Genomic DNA, 26904 nt, shown 5'->3' on the forward strand with positions numbered 1-26904 from the left:
TGCAGTTATGGGAGACACGTGCACCTAATCCATCAGCAAATCGTGTCAGCTCTACCTTCAAACGATGTTCCGAATTTACCACTTTTCATCACGTGTACCACATTGCACTCATATAAGCCACCCTCGTTTCTCACCTGGGTCGTTGCAATAGCACCCCATAACTGATCACCTGGATTGGGCTCTTCCTTACTCATCACCGTATTTTAAGCTCAGCACGGGGAGTTGGGAGGCAAGGATCCAGGGAAGAAGAGCACCGGGAGCTGCAGAGGAGTGGGAATAATGAACAAAGAGGGGACTGCAAGGGGGCTGAAGAAGCTTAGATCCAGAATAAGAAGAGTGGGAACGAGCAGGGCAGCCTTTTCTTTGAAACTGGGGAGGGGCTTAAGAAGATCAAGAAAGTCCGAGGACCCGTACCCTCCAGCCCCGACTAAAATCAGACACTAACAACACCAAATAGCGGGAAGAAGGTAATGCTGGAGCTCTCATGCACTGCTGGTGAGGAGCTAGTTTCGTCCAAACACCTCGGAGAACTGTTCGATGGCTGCTTCTAAAGCTAAACGTCTGGCCTATGACCCAGTAATTGCACCCTTAGATACTTAACCAAAAAGAGATGAAAACATATGTTAAAAAAGACTCATACAAAAATATTTATATGCAGCCTCATTCATAAAAACCTAAAATTGGAAGCAGCTTTAAGGTCCATCAACAGAATTGGTTAATGGTATAAAAAAGAATAAACCACTGCTATTCACGACACTTTAAATGCATCTCAGAAACATCCCATTAAGCAAAAGAAGCCAGATGTGACAGAGAACATACTGTATGATTCCCATTACACAAACATATAAAACCCAAGAACACACACAAAATATATATATGATGCCAGACATCAGAGAATGGCTGCCTAGGGTGGAGGGGTAGGGGAAGAGGAAGAGAATTATCTGGAAAGGGGCCCAAGGAAGCTTCCTGGGTGAAGAAAATGTTTACTATCTTGTGCACCCAGAAAAAGATAGCCATCTATAAGCCAAGCCAAGGAGAGAGGCCCTCAGAAAAAATCAGTCCTGCTGACACCATGATTTTGGACTTCTAGCCTAACTATGAGAAAATAAGCTTCTGTTGTTTAAGCCTCACCAAAAAAAAAATCACATACTTAAATATATCTTGTTTTGGGTGATGGTAGATGGGTGTACACAATTGCCAAACTCATGGAACTGAACACTTAAGATCTGGGCACCTTATTGTGTGTTAATTATACCTCAATAGAAACATCCCTAATAAAAACGTCTGAGCGTATATTGCGAGATTCTGAGATAAACAGGAGGGAAAATGCGAGAACTCAAATGCCATGGCTCAAATCTTAGAAAAGTAAGACACCTCAGTCATTTCCTGAGCTTCATGCCTGAGTGATTTGAGTGGAAGATTAGAAGAAGCTTAGAGCAGCCACTTTAAGGAATGGGACAGGAAATTAACAAGAGAAAACAAAAGTATTGGTGAGCGGAAGTGAGGGCCCAGCTCAAGCAGGCGGTGTGACCAAGCTGCTGTGGAAGCAGTCAGCATGGTTTTGTGATGAAGGGCGAGGAAATTTGATAACTGCTAGTGAGGAAGTCAGGGAGAAAATTGGAGCCTAGGGTATTTGTGTCTTTCTGGAACTCTTCTCAGGAGAGGTGAGGTTTGAACTTTGCCTCGAAGAGTAAAGTGGCAACTTAGTAGACAGAGAAAGTGCAGGTAGAATATATGGCGTTGAATAGAGTGTATTATTAAAATTAACTCCACTTGTTTCTTTTTGCTTTCTTTAATTTGATTACTAGAAAGTTTTTAATTATGTATATTTAATATATATAACTCACATGATATTTCTTTGGACAGTGCTAGACTTGAAGCATGGAGAGAAGTTAAACTAATTGCCATAGTCGAGGCAAAAGATAGTGAAGTCCTGGACAAGTACAACGGCAGGAGGGAAAAGGAGCGTTAAAACTCAAGAGGTATTTCTTAGGATAGAAATGACTGGCCTAGGTTAGTAATTGCATTCGGCGGGGCAAGGATTATGGAGCGAGACACATCAGAGATTGCTCTAAAGTGTCTAATTTGGATAATATTGTTTGGGATGGGATGCCATGTACCACCTTAGAGAAAACACAGGAAAAAAGAAGCAGATTTGTTAGGGGTTTAGGAAGAAAGAGGGTAATACCACATCCTGAGTTTCAGGCACTTGATTTTAATGTCTGCAAACATGAAAGAAATTAAGACCCAGAGAGGTTACTAACTTTGTCAAAGATCAGTCAACTAGAAAGTAGTAGAACTAGGATTTAGACCCATACCAGTGGTGGTTCTAAATGATTTAAAACTTTGGGAAGGGCCAGTGAACAGATGACAGTTCGGGTTCTATAAGTAGTGACGGATGTGCTCATTCTGAGTCACATTGCGAGAATGCTGTATACCGTGGTTATAGTTTGCTATAAGAGCTGACAGACTAACCAGAAATACGATAATCAGAAATGGCAGGATTCGTTTGGAGGCGAATGGTTCTTAAGTAAGCGCAAGATTACAAAATCTGTGCCATTTTGTACAAACAGCTCCAAATAAATATGTGTAAAGGAGAGCGCCTGTAGTAAACGCTAAATAAGTAGTAACTATTGTTGTGTTTCCTATCTTAGAGATATAAAGGCTGTGAAGATGAATCTGTATTATAACAAGGACAGGTCCTATATATGGTTTTTTTTAATATTTAGAAATCATACTTTGTTTTCTTTGCATTTTCTTCTCTTTTAAAATTTGAAGGATAGGAAAAATTCCAGCTAACTGAGAATTCTAGTTATTTGGGTTGGATTTTCCTGGTAATATTGACATATTTTGGTGATACGATCTATGTTTCAGACAATGTAAATTTCCACTGAAAAGTGACCATATAAGAAACCATCGGTATGAGCATTTTAAGAATGAGTGTTTTCTTCTGATGTATATAATTAACACACAAGACTGCAAAATTTCAAACAGTATGACATCATTATAAATTGCTATGAAACCAAAACCAAAGATCGTTCTGGCACACAGCAACTGGGAATGATATGACCCATTTTATTTATTTTTTTTATTATTTTATTTTTTATATGACCCATTTTAAAACAAAGACTCTGGACTGTGGAGTGAGCGGCAGACTTGCACACAACAGCATATTTTATAAACAGCCATAAACCAAAGATTAGTCTTAAAAGGAGAACATTGTTGTAAAGACAGTTTGTTTATCTATCCAATTGGTCTTTTCAGCCACACATAAGTAGCTGTCAGTCTGGAGGAGCATATATTTAAATGCCAAAGACAGCAGTACAATACTTTAGTGCACTGAGTCACTTATTACAGCACTATATAGGTAATGTTGGGCACAGGTCTGCGTTTAATTAGTAAATTAGTATCTTCAGAATCACAATGCCCGTGAATAAATCCAACAATAGAGTTGACCTTAATGACATTGTCAATGTTGAGAAACCTTACTTATTTTCAGATGGGTGTACCTATTTTCAGTGACCTCTCTCTTCCTAAATTTTACCAAATTGGTGTTTCAAACTGATATTTCAATCACTTCTATTTAGAACTAAGTAGAAAAAACAAAATTAGAAGTATTCAGGTTCAAGAAACTTATTTAAGTGGCTTTAAGATGTAGAAACAGTTGCCCTAGGTTTGATCAAGAGACTTACATTGACGTACTAACTTAAACTCATTGCTGGTAACTGCCTGATTCAGGATTTTGAGAAGTCTGTAGGGCCTTATTGTTGCCCAAGGGTGCCATATATATTAATAGTAGCTGTTAAGGTCACAGACCTAGGGTGGGCACACGGGGATGGGAAGGGAAGTCATGAGGGCTTCATATAGTCCAGCTCTGTTCTAAGGCATGGCTTTGCTGATTCTGCTTAAGTCAGTCATTTTTTTAAAAAAACTATCATTTACTGATAATCCTCTATCAGTTACAAATTGTGCCACGTATTACTTCATTGAATTTCATTCTTCTTGAACCTCAAGAGGTAGTAGCTATTAGTCCACATTTTCTACATTAGAAAAATGAGACTCAGAGCCTCAAGCCCAAGTTGACCAGACTCCAAAGACATTGCTTAGTTTGTGTACCTCCGTACTGTCGAGAGTCGAGTGGGAAGACTCACCTGAATGATGAGATGTTTTGGAATACCGTTGACCCTTGCACAAGGTGGTGGGGGGGGGTTAGTCCGAGTGTAATTTATGGTCTGTGTCTGCAGTTCCTCCACATCCGCGGATTCAACAACCACTGACCGTGTAGTACTGTAGTATTTACTGTTGGAAAATATATACGTATAAGTGGACCCAAGTGGTTCAGACCTGTTGTTCAGGGGTCAACTGTATAGCCAATAATGTGTGTTACACATATGAACTAAACACTTTTCTGATTTTTACAACATAAATGTATCAAATCAATTTAAAATATTAATTTTGAAGAAATTTCTGTAAAGCGTTTTGACAAGTTTTCAAGCATATGCCTCTGAATAAAGGTTTAAGTAAGCTTTTTGACATGGGAATCAAGTCTCTCGATAATATTTTTAGGAGAGCATCACAATAATACAGTAATGATGAAGTTTTGTTTGACACCATCAGAAACAATTGTTTGTAAAAAGAAACAGGGATATAATAAAAGAGAAAAGAAATAGTGAAAATCCAGTATATTTGTGTTTTAACCTAGTTTCCCATATTGAATGAATACCATAAATATTTATGACTTCAACACAGTGTATTTGTTAAAATTTCTGAAGATTTTTCTCAAGGATTTGAGATGGGTATTAGAGAAACAGAGGAAAAGGAGTGCTGAAGCTTTATATCAGAATTGAATTGTTTGTGTGATTTAATATTTAAAAGAAAGTTTATTTATAGTTTACTTCCAGATAGTCCCAAATCTTATAATGTTTTATTTATTAATAAGGAAAAATATTGAGATTCATATTTCACATATCATTGAAATGATTGTACTTAAGCAGAGACTCTTTTCACATTTGTCATTATTTTTTACTCCGTATTTTTTAGAGCTGAAAACATCTTGTTTTTCAGTAATAAAAATAGATTAACTACAATAAAATAACTAAAATGAATTCTTCTTAAGGACCTTTAGCTCAATATATTTTCCACTTCATTTCAAGCACAGAAAAGTATTTTAATTCACAAACAGACTTAGTTTTGAACATGCTTCCTTCTCCATTTATGACTTGAAATGCTTTCTCACAATTTATACAAAGCCCCATAATTTTTTATTACAACAAACTTGACAGTTCAGTTTGGTTATGTGAGGCTAGAAATTTACATTCTTCCGTATGCCTTTTATCAGTCTTTCAAAATGACTTGTCATGTCAAATTGATTCTTGTAACATGTAGATTTCTATTCTTTTCAGAATTGCAATTTACCACAGCTTTATTATTTATTATTTATTTATTCATTAATTTATTCTCCATTTTATTCCAGAGAGGGTACTTACAGGAAGGATTTACTTAGGGATTGTTTTCATTTGGTATGCATTACTTCATGCATTTATTTATTGCTTTCTCAACTAAATTGTATTTATGAAACTTCTGCTTTATTAGTTCCTTGCTTTAGAAATGAAGGAAGCATCTTTAAGCAAGTGAATTCTCCCGAGCCACTCTATAAAGAATTATTTAAAATGCTGAAGCATTTCATTGAGCCATTTATAGATGCTATTATGTATTTTAACTCAAACGCATAGTAAAATATATTATTTTTGCCTTTCTGATAATAATTTCAAATGACTCATATAGATAAAACTTTAATTTTAAGTGACAAACAACTATTAATACACCTAAATTTGGTTACATTTTTTCTTCCTTTTTCTCTTTCTCTACCTGCCACTGCCCTGGTAACCCTCCCTTCCCACAAGATTTGGTAGTAAGAAAGTAAGCTTCTCCATAAAACTTGTTTCAGAAAGGAGAATCTTCACAGTGCAATTGCAGATGGTAAAACGGTTTATTCTGTTCACAGACACAGAGCATATGTTTCCTTTTTTTAAATGACTTTACAGATAGGCCCTAAATCTGGCTGTCTTTACCCCATGTTATCTCCCCAACTTCTGCCAAACTTGACACTAACATGAACTTTATAATATTTGGTTTTAGAACTGCAATTTTTACCTTCTAAACAAATGATAAGAAAAATCCCTCATTATTGAGGAAACAAGTTTATGTTTAAAACTGGTCAACATAAACATGTAGTAAAATCATATTGAACACACACACACACACACACACACACACACACACACAACCAGGAACACAAATAAAACTGGGGAAGTCTGACTAAGAAAGCTGAATGTATTTTGGACGATGTCATCACTGGGGGAAACTGAGTAAAGGGTACATGGATCACCTCTATATTGTTTCTTAAAGCTGCATGGGAATCTACAATTGTCTCAATAAAATTTTCAGTTACCAGAAAACAAAACAAAAGAAAACTGATTGGCAAACTTTTTCTTAGAGGGCCAGATGGTAAATATTTGAGGCTTTTATGGGGGCTGGAGGTGCTAATCCATTGCTGTGGTAAAAAAGCAGTCAAATGTAAACGAGTGGGTGTGGCTGTGTTCCTTTGAAACTTTATTTATAGAAAAGGGCACAGCACACTTGCTTTCTGCAGATCTCAGGTTTAAAGAGACACAAGTTTTTAATATTCTATCTGTTGCTCCCTTCCAGGAAAAAAAATGGTAACAAAAGCTAATTATATATTTATTAATTTTTTTTGCTCTTTTTTTTTATTTTAATTTTTTATTGAAGAGTAGTTGATTTATAATATTAGTGTGGGCTACAACATAGTGATTCAGTATTTTTATAGCTTATACTCCGTTTAAAGTTATAACAAAATAATGGTTATATTTCCCTGTGCTGTACAATATATCCTGTTGCTTATTTTATACGTAGTAGTTTGTACCTCTTAATCTCCTACCCCTATCTTGCCTCTCCCCACTGGTAACCACTAGTTTGTTCTCTATATCTGTGAGTCTCTTTTATTTTATGTAACGCTGTAATTTGAAGCTGATCTCTGTCTTTATAATTTTCTTAATTTGCATAAGTATTTATATGTAAAGTATACATATACACTTTCATTTATTTTAAATATTCTGCAAAGCATTGCTTTGGTATAATGTTTCTTTTTTTAGTAAATTTATTTTATTTATTATTTTTGTCTGCGTTGGGTCTTCGTTGCTGCGTGCGGGCTTTCTCTAGTTGCGGCGAGCGGGGGCTACTCTTCCTTGCAGTACACGGGCTTCTCATTGCGGTGGCTTCTCGTTGCGGAGCACAGGCTCTAGGCATGTGGGCTTCAGTAGTTGTGGCACGTGGGCTCAGTAGTTGTGGCTCTCGGGCTCTAGAGCGCAGGCTCAGTAGTTGTGGCACACGGGCTTAGTTGCTCCGCGGCAGGCGGGACCTTCCCGGACCAGGGCTCGAACCCGTGTCCCCTGCGATGACCGGCAGATTCCTAACTACTGCGCCACCAGGGGAGTCCAGTATCATGTTTCTTGATATTGGGAAATCAAAATAAATTTACTTGTCTTAAGAAAGTAAGAAATCCTTTTTAGACAGAGCACTATATAAAAGGAAGAAACAACATGAACTTTCTCTCCTAAAATTCGCATCTCTAAACACGAATAGTAAACAGTTAAAAGAGTAAGGTTCTAAGCTGAAAAATAGCCATTTTCTTTCCTTTTGCTTCTGTTTCTCTCTCCTGGCCAGGAGTTGAACTTCCTGTGGAAGAGTTTAGGCTGGGTTCCGTTACTCTCCCTTTCAGAGTGTGGTGAAGCATTACTGTGCGCAGAACGAAGTCAGCGTGCACTCAGGCGTATGTTTCAGGCAGTGTTCAGAAAATCCACCATACAAGGTATTTGTTCAGTAGATTTTACATTTACTCTGTAGGGTTTTGGGTTAACTTTGCTTTCTCCCCATCCCTCCACATCCTGAGCATAGTTTTAAACATTCAGTTTCAGTTTCCCGTCAATACCAAATTCTTTCTCCCAGTCTCTTTCTTTTTCCTTCTGCTTCTTCATCTGTTTTTAATGTGAGTAGCTTGTGTGGAAAAATACCTTGAATGTGGGATTAAAAAAAAGAAAAGAATTTGCTTTAGAAAGACATGTGTATTAAGTTTCACTGGGTGCTGTGGAGTGTTCCAGAGACAGACTTTGCAATTTAAAAGAGGCAATACAAGCAGTACCAGGCACTGGTGTGTAAAAAAGAAATGTTTCAATAACCACAGTTTAACAGAAACATAGGCCAGTCCTGTGTGGGTTTCCAGAATGATTAGCGTGGTTAGAGCCAAATAAGGTTAATATGGTGAAATCTTGTGATTTTTAAGTAATTTTAAAAGATGAAAGATATTGCTGAAAATATTTTGAAAATTCTATGCACGTCCCTCTCTTTTACCCTGCCCTTCATTTAATGTGTTGCTAAAGGTAATCAGTTCATTCTACCTCTTAATTATCTCTTGAATCTGACCCTGCATCTTTATCCGCGTTTCCAGGGCTTTCGTTTATGTACTCAATACAGATATTTACGGCAGATACATACTAACTCTCATCACCTACCACTCAGCTACCACACTCCACAGCTATCCTCCAAGCTGCTGCCAGAATAATCTTCATTAATCCATCTCTGGCCTTGTCATTCATTTGCTTAAAACCATTCAACAGCTCCCTGTTGCTAATACAACAATATGCAAATTTCTGTAGTCAGTACAGAAGGCAAAGCCCATCAAAATCTTTTTCCTCCCTATCCTTCCCACTTCATTTTCTGTCTCATTTGCTGTCCTCCTGCCCTATCCCAACGTCCACCCCCACCCTTTATGCTCTAGCTGAGCTGAACTATTGCTTCACTCTGCTGCATCTCACCTCCGTGCTTTTGCATTTTTTCCAGTTTCCCGGAGGCTTCTTTGCCTGAAATTTGCGTTGCTCGAGACAACTCAAGCATTATATTATCAGAAAAGCCTTGTGTGAACCTTTCAGAATTGAGGCTATTTCATCTCTTATTTACCAGATAACATTTCATCTCTTTGCATGTTTGTATACTCAAGAGTAGGAGGGCAGTATAGTATAGTAGGAAAAAATACTTTGGAGTCAGACACAGTGGAAGCTCCAAAAGGGCAGAAAAGTACTTAACTCATCATCGAACTACTAGTACCAGGCATGTACCTGAAATATTGTAGGAGTTTATTGCGTATGTGTGGAAGTAGGGAGGGAGGGAGGGAGGAAGGAGGGAGGTGAATGTCTCTTACTCCTTGGAATTGGGTAGGATAACAGCCCAAGAGGCCTTTCTAAACATACTAAGAGTTTCAGTGAAGACCCCCTTCTGGAGTATTGCTATAATGAAGGAATGAATATCTAAAGGGAATTTCTTACCATTCAGTAAGTTACATAGGAAACTGTAAGAGTTAATTTCAGAAATAGCAGTGGAGTCACCATCAAGTGGATCTATGATGTTAACAACATAGAAAATTTAGTGAATCTGGAAGAGAATATAAATATAAATATAAATTTGGGGAATATATTTTGTATTAACATCAATAGCTATGGTTATCATGCACATAAATAATAGCACTTGTTTTTTCCAGTTTCAACTATCTTCACAGTTTCTCAACAATCTATATCTCACCAAAATATCCTAACATGTAAACATTTCTAAACCATTATCAACATGGCTAAAACCTAATTCTGTATTTTTTTAACTGATGTATCCCTCATGCAATGGTAGGTGCTCAATAAATACGTGTGGAGTGAATGAATGACCATTACCAATGAGTCTGCTCAGCTCCAGACGTAAAAAGATGGCCATCACTTCACAGCCAGCTTGCTGCCACAAGGTCCTTGCACCTTGGAAGAGCACACAGGTTAATCTTCCTCTGGCCTCTCTTCTCTCCCTTCCAAGAGACCTCTGCATGGCTTCCCAAATCAAGTACAAATTCTCCCACTTGGACTTAAAGCCATCAATTGCCGCCACTTTGTCTATCCAGAACTCTCTCTCTTACTTGCTTTCCAAACCCGTGTCACTACTGATCTCTGCAGGCTTCCTTGTGACCCACACCTTGACTTTCCTAAATCTTTGCTTCTCCCTTCAAGTTTAGCTAAAGGTTAGCCTACCCTTTGGTTTGAAGGGGTTAGTCTGAAGCCTTCCAAACTAACGCCTGCACGAAGCAAATATTTCCTTCTTCCGTTTCCTCATACAGTTTGAATGTATTTTTGTTTGTTGCACTCGCCTGAGATTTGTGTTCTAGCTGCATCGAAAAAATGCATCAACTCCTTTAGGCCAATAAACTTATCTTCTCCTTCTGTATCTCCACAGTCCTTGAACATTACTGGGTGAATAAAGTGTGGACTTGTGACTTGGCAGCAGCGAACCATTCTTGGTTCAAGAAAGAATAAATTTATGAAAATGAAGCTGTCAGTTGTACGCAGGAGAGCCTGTAGTGGAGAGAGTCAGTAGGCAGAGATGTCAGCGCAGAGGTTTTCACAGGGCTTATACCTAGTCAACAGGCAAGGGTTTTTATCGAATAACTGAGAGGTAGAGAGGAAGGGTGATAATAAGGGTCTAGGTAGGGTGACGCAATGGCGATCCAGGGGAAAATACAAAACCAAGTTACAGATTGAATGAACTAACAACCAACTTGATGATTAAGTATAAACTAAGTGTCAAAACTATCACCAAATTTTCGAGGAGAAAATGGTGATTTCAGTGGAAGAATGGAAAGGTTGAGAAAGGGGATTTGGGCTGGGCAAGGTATATAGAAGGAGAAGGATGAACCTAGTTTTGGGCAGATTAACAATGCGTGTTGAGAAGGCAAGACATAGGTTTTCCAAATTCAAATTCTTTTCACATTTAGGTTGTTAATATATAATATTGAGCAGAGTTCCCTGTGCTATATAGTAGGTCCTTGTTTGTTATCCACTTTAAATATAGCAGTGTGTACATGTCAATCCCAAGAATTTGAAAAGGAATAGATACATGTATATGTATAACTGAATCACTTTTCTGTACACCTGAAACTAACACAACATTGTTAATCAACTATACTCCAATATAAAATAAAAAGTTAAAAAAGAAAAGAAATAGGTTTCCTTTAAGGTGTTTTGGAATAAGAATAATGACATTACGTTGGCTACAATGGATTTTTTTCAGCTGTATCCACAGATTTGAAAACTTTTTTCCCCCAATAAGAATGTGCCATCAAGACTCATTTTCGTGGATCATACTTTTACCCTGATCTTTTAAAATCACATTAGTTTATTTTAAAGCAAGATTGTTAGGGTACTCCGGCATAAAGTAAGTTAATTGAAACATTCATACTAGTATAATTTTGTTGCAATTCTCATTTCACATTTAATGAATCGGTGCCTGCTGCAAAGGAAGAGGCACACTGGGAGCTAATTTACCTGTGAAAAGGCAGAGGGGCAGAGGATGAAATCTTGGTTCTTTCGAGAAAATTGCATGCTGTTGCGGTTTGTTTTTGCTGTGGCTGTTTCTGTGGCTTTAAACAGGATCTAACGATGCTTGAGAACCATTAGGGGACAGAAATCAAATCTTAATCAGCCTGGATGTATTTTTCTGTTTAAAAAAAAAAAAAGGTTCAACTTCACTTTAAAGCTTAGGGAGTTTAATTAAAGTAAGTAGAGACAAAAGTACTCTTTTGAGAGCTGTCATTTCTCTTTCGTGCGACACTATTAATAATGTCGTGTAATGCTATTTTGGAAGTTTGGTTCTTTTGCTGTCTTTTGTCTTGTTCTGACTCTTTTCTCCATTCTAAATGAAAGAGGAATAAAGCACTTAAAGGAAGGTGCTGTCCTAAATTCACTGTCTTCTGGTGCACCGCATTATCTGTGACCTCAGCTGTAATTCTTTGAAGAAATAACCCTCCCGAGCTCTCTTTTTTCTTCCCCTTCCTCTTTTATTGTGAGTCTCTTCTCCCAACAACATTTGCAGGGTTCTTCCCAAAGAATTTTTTTTTTTCCCAATTAGGATAAACACTAGATCATGATGTGAGCGCTTCATTGTGAGTGTAACTTCCCTTTGTGACAGCTGCATTAGATCTGCCCGGTTATAAATCTTCGTATTTCTGACTTGCCTTGAAATCAGAAAGTGTTTTCATTCTTCTCGTCTTTGTGAGCAACAAGCATGAAGGGGGGCAGGGCAGACATCACCGCCTCTTCAGCCAACTTACCTGCCTTAACCCAGCGCCAGGGCAAAATGTTTACGGCTACACTTCATGATTCCACTTTGATTGCTAATTATGGGTGGTACATTTTTGAATTTAAAGAGTGGCTCTGCGGTCACTTTCCATTTTGACATATGCAGTAATGTGCAGTGTATAACTTGGATTTCACAATACTCATTGTTTGAAAGTTAATTAGTATTCTTTGTTAGAATATCTGCTACTTTGCTTGAATAATCATTTAATTGCATCTGTCTTTCTCACTGGATTTTGGTGGGTGCTTTTTAAGTCAAATTACGTATTTAAAGTGTGCTACCTCTAATCGCATTGACATGCAAAACGCCGATTACTAAACATGTTAATATAAACCATACTTGTATTCTGTTCTCATACTCGGTTTTTGGATCATGCATTCAGTGAAAAATCAAAATTATCCATTATTTTAAGATAACAGGAAAGAAGTAAGAAGTTATAATGGGAAGCAGATACTATTTTGTTTCGAATATAATACGTAAAATTGTTTGACCCTATTTTGATGCCCTCACAAAAATAGAAACATGGCAGTATATGATCAAAGCAAGAAATTAAAGAGATAACAGTTCTTTATAAACCAGAAGGCCATTAACTTTTAATAATGCTGTCTCAAATATTTTTCGGTAAATTGTGGTGATAATCAAAGATGAGCCTACGGGATTGTGCTTTGTAGTACTGTTTGATTTGATAACTCTAATAATCCGTTAAAGATGTTAGAAAAAACACCGTATGCTTACATTAGCAACTATTGTGAGTTTGTAAAAATAACCTGCCAACCCCAAGTTATAGTATAAGGGCAGGAAGGAAAAACAATAGTATCTAGGATCTTGTATTCTTTTTAATCATTTCTTTTAGAGATTTTTTTTAAACCTAATATATTTTTGTTTCTTAGCATGAAAGAGATAAACTGGCTTCAGAAAATTTAAAAAGGAGACAAAACACTGCCTACATACTAAAAAATGTTAAACTCTTTATAAAACTGAAAATAACACCCAAATTATTTTTTCATCTATGTTCCCCATTTAAAATGCAGCATAGTTTCCTTATTAAGAAAGAATGCTTCTGTTTTTGCTGCTGGGTTTTGGTCTCTACACCAGTCTTTACTGGGTGGCTCTCCAACCCCACACTCAGAATAAAGCAAGTGTTTTTTCCATTTAATAATGAGTTTCTACAGACCTGTTTTAAAGCTAACATTTCCTCTTCATTTTCTTCTTGACAATATGCCTGAAACAAAACTGACAAATAATTATTCCCGTGTAAATTAGTATGAAAAGCTTTGGAGTCATATTCTGTGACCATGCCAGAGTTCTCAATTTCTCAGAACTTCCCCCCCCCCGCTTGTGAAATAGGAATAAATACTGACAGTTTAAGGTGGCTATGAGATTAAATAATGTATATTGAGCACATAGCGTAATAGTTTAATAAGCTTTAGTGAGTATAAATTTCCTTTGTGCATTTTTCTCTCCATTGTGCAACCCCTCTTTGGCATTTAGGATCTATAAGCTTACATTGAGGCTAGATTTTTAGTAACTTCTTTCTGGAATTACTGGGTAAAACTAATTTACTTATAGCTAGCAAAAAAAAAACAAAACATACAATAGAGGGAACATATGTAGTTTTTTTTTTTTTTTTAACATGAAGAGCATAATCTTTTAAGCACACAGTACTTTTGAGTATCAGCTGTAAAGGAATTGTTACAGAGTGGATATGGACGTGTTGGAATGCTTTAAAAAAATCGATCCTAGCTAATGGAGAGAATGTTTTTAAAGTGAACTATTGCCATTCCTTCAGTCAACCACATACGGTAGAAAAAATTCAAGTAAACATAGTAGAAAAGGCAAGCTCTTCCTTATAGAATTAATGAGAAGCGCAGTGATCTGCCATATGGGGACTTAGAATTCGAAAACCCTTTTCTACATGTGCATTATTCCCTAATGTCTAGAACCTGGTAAGGAGACTCTAATTTTAAACGTGCACTTATCCAAACAAGATGAATGTGCTGGGCACTGCTGAATAAGAATGTCGATCTTAATGTTAATATTTTTATTCTCCTTTATAATAGACATACAGTTGGCAAAAGCCATGTCTGTGAGGTCCCTAAAGACCACAGCTCACTCAGGAGAGATGTAGCCAGATTTCTCTTACATCAACTATGTAGATACTGCCCAAGGGAGACACATCCCAGAATAAGCCCCTTGCTGTTGTCCTTTGTAATGTTTTTGATCACTTGTTTTATCTTGAGAAGATTTGTATTTTGTAAAACTCAACGTGACAAGGCATAACAGCATTTGAGACTTTAGCAACCAAAGCTTTAAACTGTGTGTGTATATATGTACACACACACACATACACACACACACACTTAAAACACTATAGGATTTTAGAACTTTTTTTAAATTGGAAAAAAGACCTTAGAAATCATAATCTACCCCTTAATTTTATAGGTAAAGGGAACCAAGACTGAAGGAGTAGAATGTGTTAATGATAGAGCCAGGATCAAAATATGTTGGCTTGTGTTCAAAGCAAAAAAAAAAAAAAAAAAATATATATATATATATAAAATATCAATATAAGAATTTTTTTTTACCTGTATCTTTCTAATCTATATATAAGTAAGATTCTTTCATGAGTCTGGGTGTTTAATAAATGAAATTGACTTGTCTTTGATGTGCTTGAGTTGCAGAAATTTTGAAATTATTTTTCAGGACCCTAGATTCCTCTTTAAAAATAAATTAATAATTATATTTTAAAAAATAAAACATATACTTTTGCAGCACAATCCCAGTCAACAGTCAACAGTTAGTGTAAACTGTAGCCACATCCAACTGTGTTTTCCTTACTAGGCAGGTAATGTGCTTGCTTACTGATGAAGGCTTTGTGAGCTATGTGTATTTGACACATATTTTGCATATATTATAACAGTGATTTACTAAAAGATTTGGGTAAAAGCAGATATATTCAAGACTACTTGCAAATGGCAATACAGCAGATCCAAGTAGAAGTTTTTTTATCGATAAGTAAATTCTAATAATCCAAGTTTCACCTCTCTTTTAACAATCAGTATGATGTTCAACAGAAGGACATATTTATTGTAAACCCCAAGCAGTCTTTGTGAAACCTGAAAAAGATTTGTGAAAACAGCCTGCAATAAAAATCACACACGCTTCATATAACACTACTTGATAGATATCACTTGCACCATTAAGAACTAAACGACAAAGGATGTAATTTCAGTTCTGGCATGCAATATTAATCGAAAGCCTTTAAAACATCTTGCTGATGGGAACTCTGACAATGTGACATTGAAGAATTATGAGCTAAAGACATCTATCTTAATCAGATTTTCAAAGTAAATGCCATAAAACATAAAGTTGTTTCATTCATCTTTACATTTTCACATGTTTCCGTGAGAACATCATTTCCTAGTGTGTTGCTTTAAATGCAAAGAATACAATTCAGTACTTAAAGTATGAGTTCAGTCTACAGGATCGAAATACATTTTAGCCAGCCGCCCTGCAAATACAGGGAATAATTTCTCTAATAATGTACGTTTCTTTCCATCTTTTATGCTAGTGATACGTTATCCTAAGAAAACACTCTAGTTGAATGATACTAAGAGACACTGTAGAAAAATAATTAGATGTATATTTGCCTTTATAAATTTAGAAATGAGAAGAGAATGTCTTTAAAGACATCCCTGTAGAAGGAAATTATCTTATGGGCATACTCACACATAAACATCTTCTCTGGCCTAAAAAAAAAAAGGATAAAAAAAAATTTATTGCTTTATTTGAATAAATGGGAAAAGTCTGGAAATTAAGACCTTACATTAAAATAGCACATCATAGTTTATAAAAATCCTTTAATATACATTATCTCTTCTAATCCCCACATTTTACCCCCATTTTACAGATGAGGAATCAGAGAATTTGGAACATGAAATTGCTCTGCTCAGAGTTGCACAGTTACTAAATTTCAGACAGGGAGCTTGAACCCAGTTGTGAGGGACCGAATGTTCGTGTCCTGCCCTACCCCCAAATTCGTACTTCCCCAACCCTAAGCCACCCCCCCCAATAACTGTATTTGGAGATAGGCCCTCTAACGAAGTAATTAAGGTTAAATGAGATGGTAAGGCTGAGGCTTGATCTGATAGGATTAGTGCTCAGATGAGAACAGCCACCAGAGAGCTCTCTGTCCAGCCCTGTGAGGACACAGGAGGGCTCTCTTCCTGCGAGCCAGGAAAACGGCTCTGCTGGACCTCGATCTGGGACTTCTCGCCTCTAGAACCGTGAGAAAGTCAATTCCCGTTGCTGAGGTCACCCCATGTGCAGTATTTCCTTATGGCAGCACGGGCAGACTAGTACTCCAGGTCTTTCTTATTCTTCTCTGCCGTAAATCTATCGCTTATTTACCTCTTCTATGGAAAATTTTAATCAACTGGCACTAAGAAATCTGTAGACTCATGAAATAAAAGAGCAGAAGATCTGTGAGAGGGTATCTCAGTCACCAGCTTCTTTTTCAACCTCTATTTTGAGAGGAAGAAGGCTTCTAGAGGCAGTTAGCATCCCATAGAAAGACGCAGGCTTCCAGCCTGAACAGATCATGCTCGCTATTTTAAAAGGTGCAGCAAAGCCTCAGAAAATACGTACCGCGGATCTCCCAAACGATAAAAGCGCCTCACTTTGCAGTTTATGGAACACTTTCCTATGCATGATCTCATTTTGATACTGGTTTTCATAATGTCTCCCAGATTTAGTATTCTTTTCACTGTACCATCCTGCTCTCCATTGGGGCTCAGGCATTAAAGCAGCAGAAAGATATTTATTGGGAAGAGGCTTTTAGTGTTATGCATACACATACACACACACACACACACACACACATTATCCCCAAATTAATAATGACAGAGAAGGGAATTCAGCAAGTATGCATATGTCAGCTTAAACTATGACTCTATTTCCTTTTTAATCAAAGAGCATCATAGCATGGTTTCCACTTAACAGCTCACCCTCGTTGCAAATGCCGAGAATGGGAAGGAGTCAGTGGGTTCCATTCCGTCCATGTTGCATCGAGGTAATGTTTAATGTTTGTGATAACACACATCTCTGCTTAGAGGCCATACTATGATTGGAAGGAAACTAAAAATTTGATTCTATTTCTATGTAAGACATCGACAGACAATATGGGCTCAATAAACTGCCAGATAACAAATATGATATCAAATAATATGCTAAGGAAAAAGATCAATGGCAAAGTTAATATATGGGGGGGGGGAAACCAGATCAACAGGGTTGCTGGGTACTTTCTGTGTATTCTCTAGTCACTTATTTTTCCTATACTTCTGGAAATATTTTAAAAAATAAAAATTAGAAAAAGTTTCAGATAAAGTAGGCTGAATCTTTTTCCTATAATTGATTAATTAGCTGTAATTTTTAAAATGTATTATAATTGTCATCATAACTTTTCAAAAACAGATCAGTTTTATTTAAACTTGAAAGTTCCATTCTGGCTTTTTACATAGCTGTCTTCACAAGCAGTTTTAACGTTGAAATCTGAAGTAAATTGAAATTTGGTACAAAATGATTTTTATTATACGTACCTTAAGATGTTACTAGTTACAACATAAGGTAACAGAGTGTTTTATTTAGAAAATAAAAAAATTATTTTCAGTATTTATAACATAAGATAATACGGTAGAGTATTTATCATAAGAATTAATATGGTAGAGTTTTCATGTTTACATTTGAAGTGAAGTAATTTTTTTTACTATATGTCCCTTAAATGTTTTACGTGTATAACTTAAGATACTATGATAAGGTTTTTAAATTACCTTAAATTTTTAATATTTATAACATACACTAATATGTTTCAAGAAAATATTGTATAGTGCCTGAAATAAATCCCAAAGCTTTAGAATTCACTGCATGACCCATCCTCCCCGCCACCAGCACCATTCTTTGAGGAGGAGAAAAACTGAGGCTCAGAAGTTAGTTGGTTTATATGTGGTTATGTTTAGTCAGATAAAGCAAGTACTCAACCCTACATCTCCTGTTTCCTTTTCTAGTACTTTTTCTTCTATACCAGACATTTTCTTTGTGATAAAGAATATGTTATCCGAAAAGCATAACAAATTCTGCATTATTTGGAATATTCAATTCGCTTTTCTTATTCTTTATAAGCCACTTATCACATAGTAATAGCTTTTAGTTGCCTTCCAGCCTATTCTTATCCATATTCCAAAATGTGCTTTATTTATATCATACCATATACTCCATTTCAAGTCAGTAAAATTTAATTGCACTAAAATCAGATGCCCATTAGGAAATCAGAGAGGAGAGAAAAGCGTCTATTGATTGTGTGTCAGCAGTTCTTCCTTGTCAAGATTGGGACAGATTTTTCCTTTTTTGCTTACTCTCTCAGGTAAAATATTTTTAAATGGGTAGAAGAATATCCTGAAACATATACTGAGACATTCGAAAGGTATTTAGATCCATTTTTCTATGCATATGTAAGTTTTATGTATGTTTCTCTAAAAAAAAATGGTTATGAAAACTAAGAATTCGTAGAGGATAATGTGTCTGTGGCATTATTGGCGTTAAGTATATTGAAAGAGGAACTACTTTAACAAGCAGAAGATAGCCATTTCCATTTGCTTCCACCCACTAAAGTAGGTTAGGGTGCTTGACAGTAACAAAAAAGAGAATAGCAGAGATAATTCATATGACATGAAAAAGAGATGAATAAATTTACGTTCTCTATAATTTGACAGCCATCAGTGTGGTATTAGGAACTTTGTAGAAAGCTGTTTAAATAGCTCCAAAGAAAACTCTATTCTTGCCTTCTGGAACTCTCACTGAATATGTATTGAGCTTTCTTTCATTCTGTCTTTTTTTGTCTTTGAATTACTCTTTCATATTTAAGCAGTCTTGATATTTCTGATGCCATCTGAGTGATTTTCCCAGATCTCTTTTCCAACTCACTGGTACTCTCTACAGTTGTATTTAATGTATTGTTTGAACCACCCAGTAAGTTTCTAACTTCAGTGTCTGCATACACATTCTACCTTTTTTTGTAACCGCTCCTTCTTTTTTCACGGTCTCTTATTCTCATGTTCCTAATTTCCTTTAAATCTGTAATCATTCTAAACATACTTATTGTTTTATCTGATGGCCATATTATCTGAAGTTCAGGGAGATAAATTTTTGCTTTTTGTTTTGTCTGTAGATTTTGACTCAAGGTAGATGTTTTCTCTGAAGTTTTGTAATTTTAGACTGTAAATTCATTGGAAGTAGGGTTTTATCTGTGGAAATCCTTTGTGACTTGAGTTGAGAGAATACTCTTCTAAACAAGTTTTGCATTTGCTTCTTCTGGGTCCTTGGGGAGAGGGGGGTATCGTTGCCGACGCGCACCACTTTTAATATTAAGTTCTCGGCTTGGGGGTCCCAGAACTATGTTGATAGTAGAAGTTTCAACTTCATACTCCAACTCCAGAGAAGCCCAGGCGACCGGCTGAAATTTTTACGAGTTGTTTTCTTCCCCATCTAGGTTCAAGACAGCACAGCAAGATTCCTTGTTGTCTTTCTGCAATGAGAAGGGTTTTAAGTCTACTCTTAGGCTGAGGGTACAGCACTTTGTGTCCAGGCTGTATGTAGGGGTCTCAGTAACAGCTGAGGCATGAATTCTTGACTCTTGCTTGTGCATTGAAATATTACAGAGACTGGCAGGTCTCCCTGGAGAAGCTACTGTGTTGGCTCATGTGCACTCAACAGTTTTTCTCTCCCCTGTGTTTCAGGCCCATCCTTTCTTTCTAATTCAGTTATATTAATCTAAAGTTCACGTTCCACTGGTGGGCTAAGATTGTTGGCTGTTTTGTTCACTGCTGTATCCTCAATGCCTGGAACAGAGCCTGGCAAATGTTAGACAATAGATACACTAAATGAATTCATCCAAAAGGTATTTATTATATTTTACCCAGCAATTCTGGATATTTCATAGCAAGGGAGTTGGCAGCTAATCTAGGTTGCCACATTGCTTGAAATAGAAAGTACAATGGACTTTCAAAGAAAAAAGAATGCAAAGGTTGAAAAGACTCAGACCTTGATGATTTCTTCTAATCCTCATTTCAAGGAATGATCCTAAAGAAACAGAACCAAATTCTCACTGACTCAGTAAGTACAGTAAATCAGTTCATCTGTGCTGATTAAATAATGCCTTCTGGCCAGTACAGATCTTCCTTTTACATCTTCTTGTTTATCTTCAAGGTTTTTCATACTCAAATATCTTTATATAAATAGCCTTACAATCAGTAGTCTGGTGATAACGGTGATTAGAACTGTTGTTTACGTATATAGTATTTTATGGTTTTTAAAGCACATTTTAAATTTTCATTTGATTTGTGTGCAACTGTCAGAAATGTTTAAGTGACAGATAAACTGTGGTGACAGTTTTTACACAGTGCCATATTTTAACCAAAGGCTTGCAGAGTTATGTAAATGGACAATTCACTTTCAAATACTTAGCTTGTGTGAGAATCGCTAGATAAAACAATGAACCAGAGGAGCAAGTTTATGTGAAAGTGGATTTCTGAGGGAGGTGAGGTCTCTCTTCTCTAATTTCCATTATACCATTTCTTATCTTTTCATTATAGTATGGAGGATGGGGGTGAGAAAGGAGAGGAGAAGAAAGCGCCTTGAATATGTAACTGTTTTCGTTCAATTTGGGCTCCACTGAGTTGTGGTATGACTAAGTACACATATTTTCTTGACTCAGATTTTTCCCATTTATGAGGAAAATTCTTGCTACTTAATTTTTTTTCTCCGTAGGGATGTGATGTCACCTAAACGTCTGCAATATATACGATATTTTCTGAGCAAAGGAGATATTTTTAATGTAATGTACTATTTTCAGTGTCATAAAATACTTCGTATTTGTAATACGCCTTTCCTAGTAGCTCCTGAAACGTAGCCAGATGAAGGAGGTGTTTACCATTTTTACCATTAGAAAAATTTACCATTAGAAAATCAAGGAAAAGCAACTTCTGTAAGGCCACTGAGTTAGTTGATAATGGAGCAAAAGATTAAGCTAAATCTAAGAATTACGTTGGGATTTTCAAACGCAAAAGCTCACGATGATTCGGTCCTTGTACACTTGGAGCATCCACTGCAAGCTCTGGTCACTAGCCGCACTGTTTACAACAGCCAAGACATGGAAACAGCCTAAGTGCCCATTGACAGACGATTGGCTTAAGAAGACGTTGTATATATCTACAAGGGAATATTACTAAGCCTTCAAAAAGAATGAAATATTGCCATTTGCAGTAACATGGATGGATTAATATGGTAATAAAATATACAACAGCAAAGTGTTTTACAGGTTTTGTTTTGGTGACCTGTTTTACGAAAGAGGTCAGTTTTGCAGAAAACTTCAGTTTTGCTTGAGACAGGTGGGAGAAGTTAAAGATACAGCCAGGAAGTAAAGTGAGAATGAATGAATTTGGTGGTAGAGGAACAAAGGCTTTAACCCCAGCATTGCTAATCCCCAGTAAACGGGTGTGGCTCCTTCTAAATGTTTGTCTAGTTCAACGCGGTCTGCGTATCTTGTAAATTCCTGGGGGGGCCAGAACCAGAGTTTATTCATACATTCAACTCGCTGTCTTCGGTATCCAAGAGTTCTCAAGCCCCAGGAAGAAGAATGCTTCTCCGGTTCTCTAGTAGTCGGTCAAGTTGAAAACGTTTCTGTTCTTCGGTGGCTCTCTTCCCTTCCCCCAGCCTCATCCCCTGTCCTTCATCTCCCTGCTCCCTCCCTCCCCCTCCCTCCACCTCCCTCTCTCCAGCCCTCCTTCTTCCATCACCCATTTGTCTTCTGTTAGCCGACTCCACTCAAACTGCGAACAGTTATCTTAAAGCGGCACAGCCATCAGCCCCTAGCCTTCTGTCTCCTTCCAGAATAGAGTGTTTCTTCCCTGGGGACATTTGTAGCCCGCCAAAGCCTTAAAGGGCACATGTGCACATGTGGACATACACCCACACAAAGGTATTTGTATCTCCCAGCAGCTATTATTTTCTCTCCCCACTTTCCTGTTTGAAAGTCCCTTTCCACTGTGGCCCCCGAAGACCGCAGCCCAAGGCTGTGAACCAGAGAGAGCTGGGCTGAATTGCACCTAGCTGTCCGGAAGCTGCCTGTAGTGGCTTTTAATTAAAAAAAAAAAAAAAATTCAAACCAGCAAATATGCCCAGTTAGGTTAAAAAAAAAAAAAAAAAGATGTTCCTTTTTTTTTTTTTTCAAATTCTTGGCATGATTCTGTGGTTATAGTAGATGGAAAAAGAGGCTCCGCTGAACTTCATGACTAAGAGATCAGATTCCCTCTTCTCTGGGAACTGCCAAGACAGTAGTTTATTTTTGATGCCTGTGATATTTCCGATTCTTGCTTTGTTGCCTGTGAAAGGAAAAACGTTTCCTCTTCAGAGATATTGAATCGTGTGTTCTTATTTCTTGCGGACAAGGCTCTTGAGTTACTTTGTTTTCCCTCATGATGTTCTGCCCTGAAGCTGCCTATTTCTTCCAGCTTAATAAGTTGCCTTTAGCACTTACTGTATGTCAGGCCCTGTATTTTTTAGATTCCTTTAAATAAGCACTATAAAATAAATGAAGCCCAGAGAGATATGTAACTTATTCAAGAGAACACCCCATGAAAAATAAGTCTCCCATGTTTATTGTCATTTGCCTCTACGGCCCCTCTGCCTCACTGGTTCATACAGCAGAGTTGTTATCCAGGAAAGCGGTCAAAAGTTTCTTTTCTTCCCCCTGTGGAGCTCAGTGAATATTCCTTCATTTGCTTGGAATTGGGTTTTATAATTTGATTAAACTGGAATCTACTGCATTGTCAAATAGCTTTTTGTGGTCTAGTAGGCGGCACACCTTACTGTGTACCTTACTATCCAGGCTCTTACCCCCAGCTGATAGGTTTAATGGGATGGCCTTCAACGTTCTGTCGAAGAGCTAACTTCTTTGGTGGCAGAGAGCTGAGCAAAATGAGCGAAGTCGAGTCTATCTAATGTTTATTAATATAATGTGAATTTGAACAGATAGCTGCTATCATTTGTGTCCAGTTTATCAAATAAAAACAAGCAACTGTCAGGCTGTCATGAAAGTTATATGAGCAGTAGGCATTTGAACAAAGAAAGATAGGCTGAAAGAAACAGCACTAGTGAGGTACAGTGTATAATTTCTAGTAGGCATAGTGCCAAGAATTTAATTTTTTTTAAAAAAAGTAGGGAAGACTATGTGGAAAAAATAACCTACATCTTTTCTAAAATATCTAATTTGGAGGATTTTTAATCATAAGCTTTAAAATATAAGGAAAACATACTATACTTGGCAAATTAGAATACATATTTTATGTATTGTTTCATATCTTATATATTTATATCTTATATATTCTTATACATTTTAGGTAATCTCTCCATTATTCACACATCTTAAAAGGTAGATTTTAAATATTGGAACATCTGCCATGATTCAAAAGAAATATTCTGAAAAAACCAGTTTCTGTAGTGAGTCACATGGTACCTGCCTGGACGAGATGACACCCCCCTCCCAAGGTCCTGTTATTTCCTAAATATCACCAATCATTCAGCATATTTTTAGGTGTCTTCGAAGCACAAGGCTTAGTGAAGGCACTGAAAAATCCAGAGAGCTTTAAGTAAGAGTGCCTGCCTTTCAGGATCTAAGAATTTAGTTGGGGAAATAAGACACGTTTGCAAATTACCTTACAGTTAAAGGCAATACGGATGTGTAACTGAACCACTTTGCTGTACACCTGAAACTAACACAACATTGTAAATCAACTATATTTCAGTAAAAGAAAAGAAAAGGCAATATGAGCGGGCCCCACTTTTTACTTCAACTCTCCCTTCATTGACTTCTTCACCAATAGTCATTCATTCAACAAATATTTATTGAGTATCTGTCATCGTGTGGTCCTTAGGGGTTCCAAGGTGACTCTCCATAGAGAGTCTAACAGGGGACATGAAACCTATAAAAGTAGTATAATACAGAGGGAAAAGTGAAAAGAGCCATGGAAAAGAAAGATAAAAGGGACTTCCCTGGTGAAGCAGTGGTTAAGAATTCGCCTGCCAATGCAGGGACACGGGTTTGAGCCCTGGTCCAGGAAGATCCCACACGCTGCAGAGCAACTAAGCCCGTGCGCCACAACTACTGAGCCCACGAACCACAACTACTGAAGCCCGCTCGCCTAGAGCCTGTGCTTCGCAACAAGAGAAGTCACCACAATGAGAAGCCTGCGCACCGCAACGAAGAGTAGCCCCCGCTCGCCGCAACTAGAGAAAGCCTGTGCACAGCAACGAAGACCCAACGCAGCCAAAAATAAATAAAATAAGATAAATACATTTATTTTAAAAAAGAAAAAGAGAAGAAAGATAAAAGACTCTAAGAAGACTCAGGAGAAATAACTGATTTCTACTTGAAGAAAACAGAAGGGGTGTCATCATCCTTAGAGCTTGACATACACAGGGTTTGGATATAGAAAGTTGGAGGAACATGTCTTTCAAATAGAAGCCACTACACAGAAGTGGAAAGCTGTGGTGGAGATATAGTGGGTACAGCAAGCTTGACTAGAACACGGATACATCAAGAGATTCATGGGGGTAACGTTTGCAAAGATATCGTGAACAAGTATCACATTCACCTTTAGAGTTCACTTTATGCTTTATAGGCAAAACGCCTTTGGAGTTTTCCAGGAATAAAATGACATGTTCAGAGCTATGTTTCAGGAACACTGAACTTGGTGAGGTCTGTGAGGTCTCATTGAAACTTTTTCTCAAGCCTATGCAAAGCCTGTATCAGTGGATTAGCTTAAAGCAAAGGCTACAGTTGATGTTTTGGTTGTTCTTGGGTGGATCTGCCCACCTATATTAGATTCTAAGTGCTGGTCTCCAAGTCCAAACCCTGTTCTCTGTTTCCTTGTGCCCACTTTGAACCTTGGTCATAAAACTTCCCTGGATATTCATCTGTCTTCCTATGAGGTGAAAAGAGAATGTTCTATTCTCAGTACTTTTCTTAAGCAAACTTTTTGATCTTAAGAACACTTCAAATCATGTAACTGGTCATGTTTCCCTCTTTTCCCTCTTTGCAACAAGGTAATTTAGAGCCAGATTTGTACCCTACTCTAAAAATGTGTAGAACTATATACAGCAGGCATTTTGTCCACTCACCTCATATCTGGCTTTATCTTTCCCACTTTCAGTTTTCTTTTATTCTGTCTTCCTCTCTGACTATGTTCAATTTTATTTTATCTTGTTATACTTTATAAAAGTAATCTATCTTGAATAAGTCGGTAAAAATAAATACATACGCCAGCTACTTCTCACGTCCTGTAAGCCAGAATCTCTAGAACTAGCATTGACCTCCAACCGAATCCTTGGATTTTGCTTCTTTTTGTGATGGCCAGAATTTAAATTTCTGGCCATCCACCCCATCTCGCTCGGACTCTGCACTTAATTCTGTTCCATCAAATTTTAGATTGAACCTAGCTTTCATTATCTGGATTTGTTTTATTAGTAGGCCTCCTAATTAGGTAGTCAAATCAAAAGAGGTCCCAGCAGACAGAACACGGTGTGCTGAAATAACCTCAGACGACTGGAAAAAGGAAGGATGTTTGCATGATATCTTGCACGTTTTAAGTTCCTAATGAATACTTGCTAAATGAATGAGTGAATCCAGAGAAAGCAACAGCAGAAACTAATTAGTTTCAAAACCTTAAATGGAAGGTTTTAACCCACGATTTATATTTTGATTTAAGAATAAGAATCTTCCAGAAACTAACACAACATTGTAACTCAACAATACTTCAATAAAAAATAAAAAATTTTTTAAAACTAAAAAAGAATAAGAATCTTAAGTTCAACATAATTGAAATATATGATGATAACAGACCTTAAATCTTTTAATGTTTCAGTAACAATCTTAATAGTTATAATGCTTTATCATTTACACAGTGCTTTCACCTGTTACTGACTTAGCAGATCCTTAGAACATAGAAGCTTGATAAATGCCTGTGGGATGAATGACTAAGTGTGTGAATAAATGAATGAATGAGTGCATTTCATTGAATCTTTAGATTGCACTAATACCTGGATGGGACAGTGGTATTGGATTATCCAAAAAGTTCGTTTGGGTTTTCATAAGATGCTATGAAAAACCCAAATAAACTTTTTGGCCAGCAATATTTCCCACATTACAGTTGAAGAAACAGAGGCTCACTATCATGGTGACGGACAGAGTTAGGAAGTAAATTTGGTACCCTGACTTCTATGACACTGCTCTTCCCTCGACATAGTACAATATCTGATATATCATTTATTCTATGTAACCTATCTATAATATAAAACCATTCTTTCATGGAGCTGTACTTAAAAACATGGAGTCATCTGCTGCTTTCTAGGCACAGTCTTAATACTTTTCCTTTTGAAATGTTTCTCTTCTTTCTGTCTTTGTTGTGAGGCCGACCTAGTCTAGGCCCTCGTAACTGTAGCTTATTATATGTCATCTTATAAACAGCTTCTTGAAATGTTCCTTAAAGACGTCTATAGAGATTCTAATCATATACACTGACGCTAAGAACACCAAAGCTAAGTAGTTAAATGATTCCT

At 37.0% G+C, this 26904-nt stretch overlaps 1 protein-coding gene and 1 long non-coding RNA gene across 9 annotated transcripts in view; one reads left to right on the forward strand and one right to left on the reverse strand.

The window, feature by feature from the left end:
• Positions 1-26904, forward strand: part of TENM3 (teneurin transmembrane protein 3) — a 2405282-nt gene that overhangs the window by 2195593 nt on the left and 182785 nt on the right. The window lies entirely within an intron of this gene.
• The window catches only part of LOC309651415, a 375253-nt gene continuing 353209 nt past the window's right edge, over positions 4861-26904 (reverse strand). Inside the window, exon 2 of the long non-coding RNA XR_014258110.1 lies at positions 4861-13083. This is a non-coding gene — a long non-coding RNA (uncharacterized lncRNA). The remainder of the gene's footprint in view (positions 13084-26904) is intronic.

This window comes from Balaenoptera physalus, assembly GCF_965194825.1.
Source record: "Balaenoptera physalus genome assembly, chromosome: 21".
Lineage (NCBI taxonomy): Eukaryota > Metazoa > Chordata > Mammalia > Artiodactyla > Balaenopteridae > Balaenoptera > Balaenoptera physalus.